Raw genomic sequence first — 15,385 nt, forward strand, 5'->3', positions numbered from 1 at the left:
ATGCGGTATGGATTTTTCCCCCCTCCCCTGCTCTCCTCTACGCATTGATATACTGCGAGTTATCATTGGGAAAAGTAACTGCATGATCCTTGGTCAAGTGCCAGATTTAATTCAATTGTTATCATGCCCAAGAAATGAATGTGACATTGGCACTAATAATTATGTTCAGTTGAAAAGAAAATTGGGAAAGGGGGGGCGGGGAGGCTGGCTTCGTCTCTTAAGCTGAAACTGGAGATAAGGGAAAGTCTGGTAATTGCATATATCATTCTTCTAGTTTGTGCTCTTATTGCTCTTGACAGACTTGAAAGGTACTAAGGTATATTGTAGCCAAGCTTTTTTGCATTGAGTGGGTTTACAGGTCTAAACAGATGCCCTCCTTTCCTTCAGCTATCCCTGCTAAATGTGAAAGTTCACATTATACAAATTTAGACTAATCACCTTATCATCCTGACCTGAAAGTCCCAATTTATGTCCTCACAACTTATTTATTTTAATATTTACAAAGTTTAAATCCCACCTTTCAGCCCTCGCAAGGACCTCCCAACAATTTAAAACAGGGAGCTCCGCACAACTGGTTGCAAAGAAATAATTATATCCTTGCAAACTATATAATAAACATGGGCAATAATTTAATGCAAAATACAATAAACAACCAAGCAGGAATAACAACACATTCAAGAATGCAAGCAATCTGAAATGTCCTCTAGAAACTTAGGCAAATATGGATTCCACCAGAGCTCTCATTCAACTGGGGAAAATATCCCAAAAGAAGAAGGCAGGTTGTCTGGCATTTCTTCCTTGTTTTGTAGGGCAAAAGCTCCCACTTCCTCAGCCAAAAGAGTTGAAATGCTGTCTTGCCTGAAATAACTTCAGGGATCAACCTTTGCAAGCTTCAAGCCAAACATCAAAGTGTCGCCATGTCCCGTTACATCTGGGCAGCAATGCAGCCAAAGTGTTGCTTCAGTGAGCAGTAGTACATATAGTTTTCCTTTGTTTGTTTGTGGCTTGACCTGTTTGCACTTTACTGGATTGTTTTTGTGTGTCATATAAAACAATGTAAAACCTACATAATACAATACATTCTGAAAACGTAAAAATAAAGTCCAGTACACCTAATTCCAAACACACCTTCCAAATACATCTAATTAAATAACGTCTAAAAAGGTTTTAAAAAGAGTTAAAATACTTATGGAACAGTTTTAAAGGAGTTAAAATATGTATAGGACAGTTGAAATGCATACAGATCATACAACATTGGTTAAGAAGCAGGGATCATTTAGGGCAATGCAAAATGAAATAAAAAGGTAGGAGACAGCAACAAAAAGAGACAGACATCTCTCTGGGGAGAGACTTGCAGAGTTAAAGCTTACAAACTCCGATCCCTTTCTTTCCTCACAACAGATTCCTTGTGATATAAATGGGGCTGAGGATCTTGTCCACATCCTTAGACTGAATAAACCGAAAAGTATCCCACATAACTGGACAAGCTGAGAATGTTCCAAAGAACTGTGACTAGCCCAAGGTCACCCAGCAGACTTCATGTGTAGGTGGGACACAAATTCAGTTCACCAGATAAGAGTCTGCTGCTCATGTGGAGGAGTGGGGAATCAAACCCAGTTCCTACATCAGAGTCTCCTGCTCTTAATCACTACACCATGCTGGCAGTTCCATCTTGTTGGGATTAAGCTTCAATTTAATAGCCTGCATCCCCTCCAAAACTGCTTCCAGGGTTCAGAATCTTTACACCTTCCCTGGGATCAGCTAGAAGTGCGGGATAGAGCAGTGTGTCATCCCCCTATTGATGACAATTCAGACTAAACCACCAGATGACTTCACCCAGCATTTTCATGTAGATATTAAAGAACATAGGGGACAAGATGAAACTTTGTAGGACCTCATAGTCCACAGGCCAGGGGACTGAACATTAGTCCCTCAGTATTACCTTTGGAAACTTACTTTTCAGGTAGGACCAGAGCCACTGCAGAAAGGTGCCCCCAGTCTCAGTTCAGATAGGCAGTCCAGAAGGATACCATGATCAATGGCACTGAAATCCACTGACAGGTCTAGGAGAATGAACAGAATGGCATTCCCTCTGTCCACCTCCTGGGGCAGGTCATCTGTCAGGACACAAGGCTATTTCAGTCCCATAACCAGGCCAGAAAACAGAGTGGAAGGGTTCTAGACAATTTGCCTCATCCAGGAAGACTTGGAGTTGTCCAGCCGACACTGGTTAAATCACCTTGCTCAAGTATAGAACGTTTGAGACTGGACGATACTTATTGAGATCTCCTAGTTCAGCGGTAGGCTTCTTTAGAAGTGGATCCACCATAGCCTGTTTCAAGACTTGGGTGACCACCTCTTTTAAGGAAGCATTCACTGCTTCTTGAACCCAGTCAGCCCCCCCCCCCCCCCCCCGGTAAGTAACTAGGAAGGGCAAGGGTCATGGAAGCAGATGGCAGGCCTCAAACTTCCAAGGATCTTGTCCACATCCTCAGACTGAATAAACCGAAAAGTATCCCACATAACTGGACAAGTTGGAATTCTGGCAACATCCAACCCTGTCACTTCTTACATAGAGCCAAGGTGGAACAGAAGTAGGCAATTTTATCTGCAAAGTGCTAAGTAAGACGGTTGAAGCAGTCCACCTCCTCTTACAGACCAGTTCTCAACCGGCCTCTGACCACCTGGAACAGCTGCACTGGCCTACACTGCACAGACACATGGTGGTGGGAAAGTGTTGTTTCTTTGCCACCATAACTGCCATGGACTATGCTTTAAAATAAGCTTTTGCCCATGTCCGACCTATCAGATTCATCTGAGTCTTCCTCTGCAGTTACTTTAGGCTTTGGGCACCAATAGGAACACCATCCAACTTAACCTCTGCTGGTAGCAATCCGATTTTATTCAAGTAATATTCTAAATATAGGGTAAGCAAACACACCAAGCACCTTCCCTATTCCCAGAGGTGGGATCCAGCTAATTTTTTCTGAGTGCCAAGAAGGGGTTACTAAAGCAACCTCCCTGCCCGATAGGGACTGGAAGTACGTGTGTGCGGCGGCGCCACTGTTTGAATCCCACCACCATCGGAACCTGTTATTAAAATTTTTGGATCCCACCACTGCCTATTCCTGAAGGATTTTAGATATAGAAACAGCCATGGGTGCCTTCTCTACTAAGAAAGCCTTCTGTTCGGGACAGAGAAGAAGAAGAAGAAGAAGAGTTTGGATTTATATCCCCCCTTTCTCTCCTGCAGGAGACTCAAAGGGGCTTACAATCTCCTTTCCCTTCCCCCCTCACAACAAACACCCTGTGAGGTAGATGAGGCTGAGAGAGCTCCGGGAAGCTGTGACTAGCCCAAGGTCACCCAGCTGGCATTTGTGGGAGTGCACAGGCTAATCTGAATTCCCCAGATAAGCCTCCACAGCTCAGGTGGCAGAGCTGGGAATCAAACCCAGTTCCTCCAGATTAGATACACGAGCTCTTAACCTCCTACGCCACTGCTGCTCCAGACTAATACTTTGTTCAATTTTTAAGCATTTCCTGTTTCAATTCTAGAGTTACTGCTGCCCAGACCCTGTGAATAGACCTGAAACGTCTGCTTTTGTTGCCGTAATTTGACTTAGTTTTTCTGCTGCTGTTCCCCAACGTCTTTTTTATCTAATGTGTTCCATAGTGACTGGAAAACACAAAGCATCCAGTTAGCTTTTCTGCAGTCTCTATATATTTGGTCAGTCACCTGTGTTTTCTAAGCAGCCAGAATATCCCTGATCAGCTTTCTGCTTCCTGTGTATTTAAATAAACTGTTGTTTGTTTTAATATTTGCAGCAAGATACTCTTGACGTTCTTTTATTTGTCTTACTGTTGATTTCAATGTGCTTTGCCTCAAGCGTGTACTCTTTTTTTTCCTCCTCATTTGGTCAAGATTTTCTTTTGCTTTTTTTAAAATGGAAGACATCTTGACTTGTATAGCTTCCTTGACTACGCTATCTAACGACTGATTCTGTGCTGTCTGTCTGCACCGCTATTACAGTTTCCATTATACAACTTGCTAATAATGATTTGAGGAGCGATGAGCAAAAATTACAGTGAGGGTTTTGCGGCAAATATTTCAGAGGCAACCCACTCAACATCAGCCTGAATCAAGGCCATGCACAAAAGCTGTCATGCTTCCTTACAGCATCACCTAAGTGAACTTGACACATAATTTGCTTCTGGAAAGTATGCACATCAGAGTGGGCAAAACCACCGCTCCGGTGCCAGCACAAATGCCGCCTACGAAATGAATTGGAGCTGTATGCTTGACTTCTGCAGAAGTGTAACCAGATGTGGCAAGCAGTGGAGGAAGAAACTCCAGAGGGGGGCAGCTCTGTTTATCTGTTCCAGGAAAAAACAGCAGGGTTCTGTGGCTCATTAAACACTAACTTGTACAAATAGACATCAGTGGTCTCTGACCTGGAGGGCCTAGGCCAGTGGCGGCGAACCTTTGGCACTCCAGATGTTATAGACTACAATTCCCATCAGCCCCTGCCAGCATGGCCAATTGACTTCCTTACAGCTGATGGGAATTGTAGTCCATAACATCTGGAGTGCCAAAGGTTCGCCACAACTGGCCTAGGCTAGCCCAATCTCATTGAAACTTGAAGCTAAGCCGGGCTGGCTCTGGTGAATATTTGGATGGGAGGTAAAAGTAGTCCCTTGGGCACGCATTGATCATTATCACGTGGTGATGTCATTTCATGATATTTTCTAAACAGACTATATTTATGGGGTGGTTTGCCATTGCCTTCTCAGTCATCTACACTTTACCCCCAGCAAGGTGGGTACTTATTTATAGAACGCTTGAGTGGCTACCTGAAACAGCCTTGAGTGGCTACCTGAACCTGACTTCAGTCAGGATCAAAACCAGGTCCCGAGTAGAGCGTTGACTTCAATACTTCAGTTTACCACTCTGTGCCATGGGACTCTTATTATTTGGATGTTCCAGGGTTGCCAAACAGAGGCAAGAAATTCCAGGGTTGCCAAACAGAGGAAGGCAATTCCAGGGTTGCCAAACAAAGGCAAGAAATTCCAGGGTTGCCAAACGGAGGAAGGCAATGGGAAACCACCTCTGTTAACCTCTTGCCTTGAAAATCCTACCAGGTAACCATAGGACTACAACTTGACTGTACTTTACATGCATATACACAGACAGCAGTGGTCAACTTTTCATATCTTACATCTCACCAACAACTCTATCAAAGAACCTGGGCCCTTCTGCGATAGCAACAAAGTGCCCATTTTTCCGAAGAAGCACATTTACATTTTTTACAGGGGGATTCTATTATTACTTCTAGCATGCCCCAAAGTTACAAATAAATTATCTGTTGCAGGTGGGATCAGCAGGAAATGGCCTGTTGCACTCGCAAGTAGACATGGGGATTGAAGGAGAGTGAATTTTTTACTGTTGTGAAAACCTTGCCAGCTGACATGACCACAGGAGGAAAACCACTAGGCTAGAACAAGTTTCAAGCGAGAGAAGATAGGAAAAAGACATGCACCATTTGGGGTTGCTAGGGATTTGTGGATGCCACTACCTTGTGGGAGTGCCTCTTTGCCTCTACGTATGTCCTACTTGTCTTTCCATAACTGTAAGGAATATTCAAAAGCCATGTGAAAGCTCCATTGGTCTGTCATCTGAAGGAAACCACACATGGTGAATGGCCCTCTCATCACTTTATTGTAATATAGTGCAATTTCTGAATAATGACTAGTTTCCAGAATACTCCTTCACAGTGCGAGCCATCTTCATTTTGTTTTTTTCCTGACTGTTTGTGAAGGGAAATGAGAAAAAAAAAGAAGATTGGAAATGCAACCAGAAATAGAAGGTTGGCAGCTAATGATGTTCCAGCGCTGCAGAAAAAAAACAGACTTCAATATTTCTGAGTAGTATGTCTTGTCAGGTTCCTAAGTGAGTCATGTGTGACTACAAACATTGTTAGAAAAGAGAAGGAATCCATTGTTGAATAAATCTTGGAATGAGGTGGATAGTGCACTGCTCACCAAGAAGCTAACAAACTTTTTGCGTTGGGTTTTCTGCTTTTAGTGTTTCTGGGACAGAGGTGCCCCTCTGGATCTCATTACACTTCTGAAAATCTCAGCTTTCATTAGTGTAGAAAAAATTCCCTTGATATTGTTATGGGGGGGAAAACATTTGAATCTAAAAGGTTTTATATTTGAAGGCATTTACAAACATACCTAGATTCGCCCACCTTGCAAATTTTGAAAAGCCGATGTGTTGTGTTGGGCGTTTTTAGTTACTGGAGGATGTCTCACCACCTCAAATACTGTCCAGTGAGACCACATCAAAAGTGGCCAGGTTCTGTGTCAACACCTTGTCTGTAAGAAAGCAGACATTCCAGAAGTGTTAATAATGTTTATGTATAATTAATTACCGCACAAAAGATGATGAATTTTAATCTCTTGTCTATTCATTTCATATTTGTATGTAAATTGTGCTGTTAAATTGATGTTGAATGATCTTTTGATCCTAATTAATGTTGATTGATTGATACTTTGTTCAAGCAGTAGTAGAAGATGGTGATGGACTTCGTTAAATGTTAGGGATAATTTGTTTTAGCCAGCTTTGGCACAACTCTATTTGGTAACCCATAATTCCCTGAAACATCTTTGGCCCTAATTTACGTCTGCCATATGTTTGCTGCAAGTAAGCTGATGGTAATGGTGTCGGTAATAATCGGACTGGTCTTAAGTCAACGTAAGGATGGACCAAACTGGGTTTTTTTAATGGCTGGAGTATTAACAATGTGTTAATTTATATTTTTCTTGTGCTCTACATTGTGAGCTGCCTCGATAGGGTTAACTGGAGAGGCAGCATATACATTTTTGAAACAAATAAATAAAAGTCCTAGTTGCTGTGTTGCAGCTAAGAGACTTTTTAATGGAAGAAAACAAAGGTACATAAAATATTCATAAATATTTTTTGTAAGCCACCTGTTCAGAGACTGTTGTTCCTTATGATCTACTGGAGTGGTGGGAGTTGAGAGATACAGACTTTTCTAGTTGAGAAATGGAAATGGGGAGCATTAAACCTGCCGGTGATAATTTAATAAGGATAATGTTTGAATAGATGTTCAGTGGGTATGGTTGAAACTTTTGGTGGCTAGAAATCACATGGCAGTTGTTATCCGTTATTTCGTGCAACTTCTTCCACATGAAGTCTGCTGGGTGACCTTGGGCCAGTCACAATTTCTCCCAGAGTTCTCTCAGCCCACTCGGAGGAAGGCAATGGCAAATTACCTCAGAACGTCTCTAGCCTTGAAAACCCCATGGGGTTGCCCCAAGTCAGCCAAGACTTGATGGCAAAATTGCACACACACACACACACATATATATTCAATAGGAATGTGCTGTGACTCAGTGATAGAGTATCTGGCTGGTCATATGTCAGATCCTTAATTCAATCACCAGCATCTCCAGTTCAGTTCAGAAGATCAAGTGATAGGAGATGTGAAAGGCCTGAGACCCTGGAGAGCTACATTCTCAGCAGAGAATGCTGAGCTTGATGGACCAATGGTCCCTATAAGGCACCTTCATGTGCCAATGTGACTAGAATGGTCTGTAAATAACTTTTATAGAATCAGAGAGTTGGAAGAGATGCCAAGGGCCATCAAGTCCAACCCCTGCAATACAGGAACACACAATCAAAGCACTCCTGACAAATGGTCATCCAGCCTCTCTTTAAAAACCTCCAAAGAAGGAGACTCCACCACACTCCAAGGTAGTGCATTCCACTGTCAAACAGTCCTTACTGTCTGGAAGTTTTTCCTGATGATTAGGTGGAATCTCTTCCTTCACCTTGAACCCATTACTCCTGGTCCTAGTCTCTGGAGCAGCAGAAAACAAGCTTGCTCCCTCACCAACATGTCATCTCTTCAGGTATCTAAACATGGCTATCATGTCCCCTCTTAACCTTCTCTTCATCAAACTAAACATACTTTATGCCAATAAAGGCTTTGCTTTCTTGCAAACTAAACATACCCAGCTCCCTAAGTCTCTCCTTGTAGGGCAAGGATTCCAGACCTTTTATCATTTTGGTTGCCCTCCTCTGGACCTGTTCCAGCTTGTCAATATCCTTCTTGAATTGCAGTGCCCAGAACTGTACACAATATTCCAGGTTTTATTATGCATCTTGCATTTCTGCATGCATTAGTTATAGATGTTGTGCAGGCCTGTGTATAATAACTTACAGAACAAGTAACAGTTATTTACTCTAATGGTGCAACTGATTGGGTCTAGGGCTCTACCTGTCCGACTCAGCATATCTTTCTAAGATGACTACTAATTCCATGCCTGTTCCATTTTGATCCCTGAAGGGTAATTATCCTTTGACTTTGAAACCCATTGTTGTTATACACCAAGTTGGAAGTTTCATCAGTTTCTGAGCAAAACTTTGCTATGCCAATAATGTAAAGGTACATCTTCCTCATCCCACCCCCAGTATTCACATTTCACAACATTTAGGGCCGGGAAACCAGCATTCTCACTTCAAGTTGTTCATGTTGGAATTACAGCACCTAAACCCTGGAACGCATTTTAAAGAGTATTATGTGAAAACACAGCCGGTGGGAAAGTTATCAGATCAGTTGCTTACTCATCTAACTCTTTGGAATTCTGTGGGCTTTCTTGTCTCTGCATGGCTAACGATACCTCTGATTTTGATGCTGCGCGGTGGTCCCCGCATCCAGGAAAAAGTGTTAGAGCTGTATATGTATTCTTGGGACTCTTTGTTGTAGATGGTGTGTGATGGGGAGTTTGTTTTCTACCCTTGTATCCTTATCTAACGTCAAGTGATGGTGAAAAAAATAGTTCAGTAGTCGTGGGGGTTGTGGTGGAGAGGGATGTTCTGCATCCCGTATTTCTCCTTCGCCGTTCTTTTTTTTACCCTTCAGCGTGTTTTGGTGCTTGGAAAGATCAGCTGGAACAGATGACATTACTTGGCTTTCATTTGTCACTCATTGGAGTGTGCTGCTTGCGGTGTTTACAGTCCAGCACTACTCCAATGTTTCATAAATATTTTAAAATGTTTTCTGGCAGAACTCTGTTCGGTATGGAAAATGTCCTATGTTACTTTCACACCTGAGCATTTATAATTGGGATGCTTCGTGTGCAGAAGGCTGTGTTGTGCATAAGTGCACGCATAACTGATCGGCGCTTGCCTGACAGGAGATTCAAAGGGGGGAACCTCAAATTAAGTTTTCAGGAATGTGAATCTGTAGGAATTAACTTGTGAAGTAAGAGTCCATTCTTGAGCTATTACAGTTTTTATTCCTGTGTAGTGGTTTAGCCAGCGTGGCGCAGTGGTTAAGAGCAGGTGGATTCTAATCTGGAGAACCGGGTTGGATTCCCCACTCCTCCACCTGAGTGGCGGAGGCTTATCTGGTGAACCAGATTTGTTTCCACACACCTATATTCCTCCTGGGTGACCTTGGGCTAGTCACAGTTCTTCGGAACTCTCTCAGCCCCACCTACCTCACAAGGTGTCTGTTGTGGGGACAGGAAGGGAAAGTAATTTGTAAGCCACCTTGAGTCTCCTTACAGGAGAGAAAGGTGGGGTATAAATTCAAAATCCTCCTCTCTCCCCCTTCTCCTTTTTCTTCTTCTTTTTCTCTTCAACTTTTTAGAAGGATCAACTTCTTCTGAGATTTATTAATTTATTGCGTTCGAAACAATGCACCTTGTATCACAATAAAGAGGAACAAATTCGTTGCAGTACAGCCTTTTATGAGCCAAAGCCACTCAAATGTGTGGCACAATAAATGTATTACTGTTTAAGTTGCCACACCTCCCCAGCTGGTATTTACCTTCTTTTGTTGTCTTTTGGAACAGCATCCCTCAAAGGAAAAAGGGGGTGCTATAGGGCGGTGGCTGTGGGTCATTGGGAGAGCATCTGTTGGGCACGCCAAAGGTCCCTGGTTCAAACCCCGGAATCTCTAGTTGTAAGGACCAGGTAGTGGATCATGTGACATACCTGCACCTGAGACCCCTCTGCTAGTTTTAATAGACAATACTGACCGCAATTGACCAACTGATGGCCTGATTTAGTGTAAGGCAACTTCACACATGAGAATCCACTGACCCCCAGCAACAAATTTTTGGGAGTCTCACTAGGCTGCGAGAGAGGAAGCTAACAGTTAAGTCCTACTTTGCAAAGTCCATGAATGTTTGGATAAACAATAATGATTCTGACGTACATGTGTTATTTTAAATGGGGTGAGGAGTAAGATGGTAAGCTGTACCAAAATAATGAATGAATGGTATACGTATTGTCGAAGGCTTTCACAGCCGGATTCGACTGGTTGTGGTGGTTTTTCCAGGCTGCGTGGCCGTGGTCAGGTAGATCTTGTAGGCACAGTGTGTAACAGACTTCTTTCTGTGATACACCTCTGAAGATGCCAACCACAGATGCAGGGGAAACTTGAGGAACAAGATCTACCAGGTCACGGCCACACAGCCCATAAAATCCACCACAACCATGGTATATGGATCTCCTGGTGTTGAGATTAGTCAGTGTGCCTATCAGTTGATTTTTTGAGGAAAATGTAGTCAAAACTGTTGATTTATTTGGCAAATGATTCTAGTGCTTCATCAGTATGTACTAGTCTTGCTGAAGGGTAAAGTTGGGGTATAAAGTGAAGTAATCCAATACATTTGGCATTGTACACTGTACCACCTGCTTTGTATTAACTGGCTGGCTTTTTCCATGCCAGATCTTATTTGTAGAACTTTTATAAAATCCTTCAAAAAATAAATCTCTGTGTTGCTCTTTCATTCCTGCATCTCTGTCTTCTGTTCTTGGGTTACCAGATATGATGTTTTTTTTAAACCTGGTTGTTTTTCCCTCTCTATGGCTGCCAATATTATCCCTGTGATGCTCATTTCATTATTATTTATGGCCTGCTTGAGCAATGTTGATTACTCACAATAGGTTATTTCATCAAACTGTTTTCAGAATGCCAAAGGAAAAAATAGAGAGAGGTGAAATCCCATAATTAATGCAGCCAGGATGATTTGTAATAGTGCGTGGCTGATGTCTTTCCCCCCCTCAGTATGCAGAAAAGAAAAAATACTTAAATTGCTCTTATTCTGTTTTTTAATGTCTTTGCTGCCAACATAGTTATTTTTTTCCAAGTCTTCTTTTTTTAGGTTATAGTAAATAATACATAAAAAGCAGACCAATTTCGTTTAATTTTAAAGAGCATAATGTAAAGGCCTTTGTTTTCGACCGCATATATGCTTAGCAGATAGCTGCATTAAGATCCAACAGTCTGCCCAGATATACACAGAGACACACTTTATTTAATTATTTAGTTTATTTATAGCCTACCTTTCTCACTATGACTCAAGACAGATTACGGAGCAAAGAAAGATGAAGCTGCTTTATACTGATTCAGGCTGTTAGTCTATCAGGACTAGTATTTCCTGGTTTGTCAGGTAACTTCAGACCAGGATCTCAGGCAGACGTCTTTCACACCACCTGCTACCTGTTCCTTTTAAGTGGAGACGCTGAGGATTGAACCTGGGCTCTTCTGCATGCAAAGAGGATGCTCTGTTACTGAGCCACAGTTCCCTCCCACACATGTGATCAGAGTAAGTGCATCTAGACTGATTCATTGGATCTCAGAAGCTAAGTAGGGCAGTGGCGAACAGGGTCCAAATGGCACCCAGAGACAAAAAAAAACCTCTGGGCGCCCCCTCCCCCGTGGAGCCCCGCTTACTCACACAGCGCCTCCTCACTCACTTACTCTTTCCTTTCCCCGCAGGCTCTGAGGCTTGGCTTCAGGGAAGCTGCCTCTCAGGCAGCTTGTCTCTATGATTTTCTTTAAAAAGGGCAGTTCTCCAAAGATTGCTTAAGCATTTGGAGCATTGCCCTTTTAAAAAAATCATAGAGACAAGCTATGAAGGCTAGGTTCCCTGAAGCTTGAGCTCAAAGTCTGCTTGAAAGAGAGAAGAGTGATGAGGAGTGAACCCGATAACAGTGTGGGTGGGTGGATGGGTGGGCAGGAGCCTGCTGGGCACCCCCACAGGCGTGCGCCCAGCAACATGGGTGGCCCCATGTCTCCATAGGCAGTACACCACAGAAGTAGGGTCAACCCTGCTTGGTATTTACATTGGAGACCTCCAAGGAATAGCTCCAAGGAATGGGAAGGCAGGCAATATCAAACAACCACCTTGGAACGTTTCTTGCCTTGAGCCTTTGGGGGAGGGCAGTATATAAATATGGTAGGTAGGTAGGTAGGTAGGTAGGTAGGTAGGTAGGTAGGTAGGTAGGTAGGTAGGTAGGTAGGTAGATAGGTAGATAGGTAGATAGATAGATAGATAGATAGATAGATAGATAGATAGATAGATAGATAGATAGATAGATAGATAGATAGATAGATAGATAGATAGATAGATAGATAGATAGATAGATAGATAGATAGATAGATAGATAGATACCCCATGGGATTGCCATAACTCAGCTGTGAGTTGATGGCAAAAAAAAGGCTTGGGGTTTTTACAGGATGGACAGGCAATTATGACATTCTTTTGGAGGGTAAGCTTTTTGTCTAAGTGTTAGGTTAATTGCTGTTGGATTATATTTGCATATTGTTTAAAATAATTACAACGCTGGAATCCAAGGTTGGTACCAAGGTAAGAAGTATACAACAATAATTCATCATTATAAACCAACTGAAACCAATGTAAACCAACTGATGATTGCTGTACAGGTCAGAATAGCTAGCCATAAAGTCACCTACAGACCAGTACCTCTATCAGTAAACCATCACAGAACTAGCAACTGTTTCCATGTCATCTCACAGTATCCTTTATGTTCCCATACCTTTTTGTGTTCCCTATTTCCTTTTAGAAGATGATTTTGGATTTATATCCCACCTTTCACTCCTGTAAGGAGACTCAAGGTGGCTTACAAGCTGCTTTCCCTTCCTCTCCCCACAACAGACACCTTGTGAGGGAGGTGGGGTTGAGGGAGTTCCCAGGGTCATCGAGCAGGAATGTTGGAGTGCGGAAACACATCTGGTTCACCAGATAAGCCTCTGCCACTCAGGTGGAGGAGTGGGGAATCAAACCCAGTTCTCCAGATTAGAATCCACCTGTTCTTAATCACTACGCCACTGGTAGTTTTCTTTTTCTTTTTAGATATATATTGACTTGTTTTAATGCATCTTCTTCTTTCAGTTTTATTTTGTTTACTTTATGCTGGTCTGTGACCATAATAAAGATTGATTGATTCATATGCTAAGGTACACCACTTTGAGCCTTGAACTGGATGGCCCAGGCTGGCATGATCTCCTCAGATCTCAAAAGCTAAGCTAGATTGGCCTTGGTTAGTACTTGAATGGGGGGCCCGCATGGAATATCAGGGTCACTATTCAGAGGAAGACAATGGCGAAAAGTCTCTTGCAGTGGAAATCCTACTGGGTCGACATAGGTCAGCTGTGGCTTGATAGCACATGCACGCTCGTAAGCCATTTAAGAATCGGTTCAGTTGAAATGGGAGAAAGAATCAACATTTTGAACAACCAGATAAAATAAAAAGACGATGAGAGGCTGAAGCAATCTCAAAGGCTTCTTTGTACGTACCCGTAGATTGCAGTTACTTGGCACTGGTTGACTTGCAGCTGAATATGTGAACTGTTTCCATAGCTTGAGGTAATGTGAGGTAATATGAAAGTTCTCTGTGGTGTCTGATCTGTGGTGACTCGTTCACATATATCATTCACCATCTGCTACAGTCTTGGAGTGAGGAATATTCAAAGTGAACCTGCCCTTAGATGCAGACCCATCTATGTAGTTCAAAATAATCCCCTCTTTATGCATTGTGGCAGTGTCTGTGTCCTGTTATTCTGCCCCCACCCCCATCCAAATGTTTTTATTCTGTAACTTCTATTGGACTACTTACTGTCTGCCAATATCAAGGTTCGGGCTCTTTTATTTCCCCAGCTATTTCTGATAAATCACCAAAAACCTGACATCAAAATGGGAAGCGCATACCTTACATGGCCATTGGCGTTTGCGATTTATCAGCAACAGCAGGACTAAAAAAAAAAAAATCCCACAACCCAAGAACTTTGAAGTTAGTGTTTGACAAATCAAAAAGGATTTTTTGTTCAAATATTTCTGCTTCCAAGATGTGTTTTGATTTAAGCCTTTACAAACACTCAGTGAATGCTTTTGGAATCTTTCCGAAACAATAGATTTTAACTTCTCTGTGAGGCTGTTTGGGTTTTTTAAAGCTCTTTATATGCATGTATCCTGTGAACTTTTCCAGAAACGTTCAACCAGAAGATTAGGCAATCAGCTTAATTTTATAGCTGTTCATACATGCCGATCTGCTGTGGTACAAGCAAGTAAGTTTGAAATGAAAATGATTGTTGGATGAATACTTCCATTTTATTCAAATGTAAAGGGTGTGTGTGCATGCGTGCGTGTATGCATGTGTGTGTAAGAAGAGCTGTCAAGTCACACCTGACTAATGCAGGGCCCTCATGGAGTTTTCAAGGCAAGAGTAGGACAGAGGTGGGTTGCCATTGCCTGCCTCTCTGTGGCAACCCTGATTTTTTAAAGTGGTCTCCTATCTAAATACTAACCAGGACCGACTCTGCTTAGCTTCTGAGATCTGATGATCTGATGAGATCAAGCTAGGTTGGGCCAATCAAGGATAGGACAGTTTAATACCCACATCTCTATGTAAAGCAGCAGTGGCGTAGGAGGTTAAGAGCGCGTGTATCTAATCTGGAGGAACCGGGTTTGATTCCGAGCTCGGCCGCCTGAGCTGTGAAGACTTATCTGGGGAATTCAGATTAGCCTGTGCATTCCCACACACGCCAGCTGGGTGACCTTGGGCTAGTCACAGTTCTTCTGAGCTCTCACAGCCCCACCTACCCCACAAGGTGTTTGTTGTGAGGGGAGAAGAGTTTGTAAGCCCTTTGAGTCTCCTTAGAGGAGAGAAAGGGGGAGCTATAAATCCAACTCTTCTTCTGAGACTCAGTCCTTCTCACAGAATAGTGGCATTTATCCATGGTTAATGATGGGTTTTGTTATACAAAAGAAAAATATTGGCCATGCTGGCAGGGGCTGATGGGAATTGTAGTCCATGAACATCTGGAGAGCCGCAGGTTGCAGACCCCTGGGCTAGTCACAGTTCTTTGGAACTCTCTGAGCCCTACCTACCTCACAGGGTGTTTGTTGTGAGGGGGGAAGGGCAAGGAGATTGTAAGCCCCTTTGAGTCTCCTGTAGGAGAGAAAGGGGGGATATAAATCCAAACTCCTCCTCCTCCTCCTCCTCCTCCTCCTCCTCCTCCTCCTCCTCCTCCTCCTTCTTCTT

The 15,385-nt window shown here is 42.8% G+C and overlaps 1 protein-coding gene across 4 annotated transcripts in view; it reads left to right on the top strand.

Annotated features, from left to right (window-relative positions):
• KLHL29 (kelch like family member 29) overlaps nt 1-15,385 on the top strand; it is a 577,596-nt gene that overhangs the window by 196,414 nt on the left and 365,797 nt on the right. The window lies entirely within an intron of this gene.

This window comes from Sphaerodactylus townsendi, linkage group LG01 (assembly GCF_021028975.2).
Source record: "Sphaerodactylus townsendi isolate TG3544 linkage group LG01, MPM_Stown_v2.3, whole genome shotgun sequence".
Classification (NCBI taxonomy): domain Eukaryota; kingdom Metazoa; phylum Chordata; class Lepidosauria; order Squamata; family Sphaerodactylidae; genus Sphaerodactylus; species Sphaerodactylus townsendi.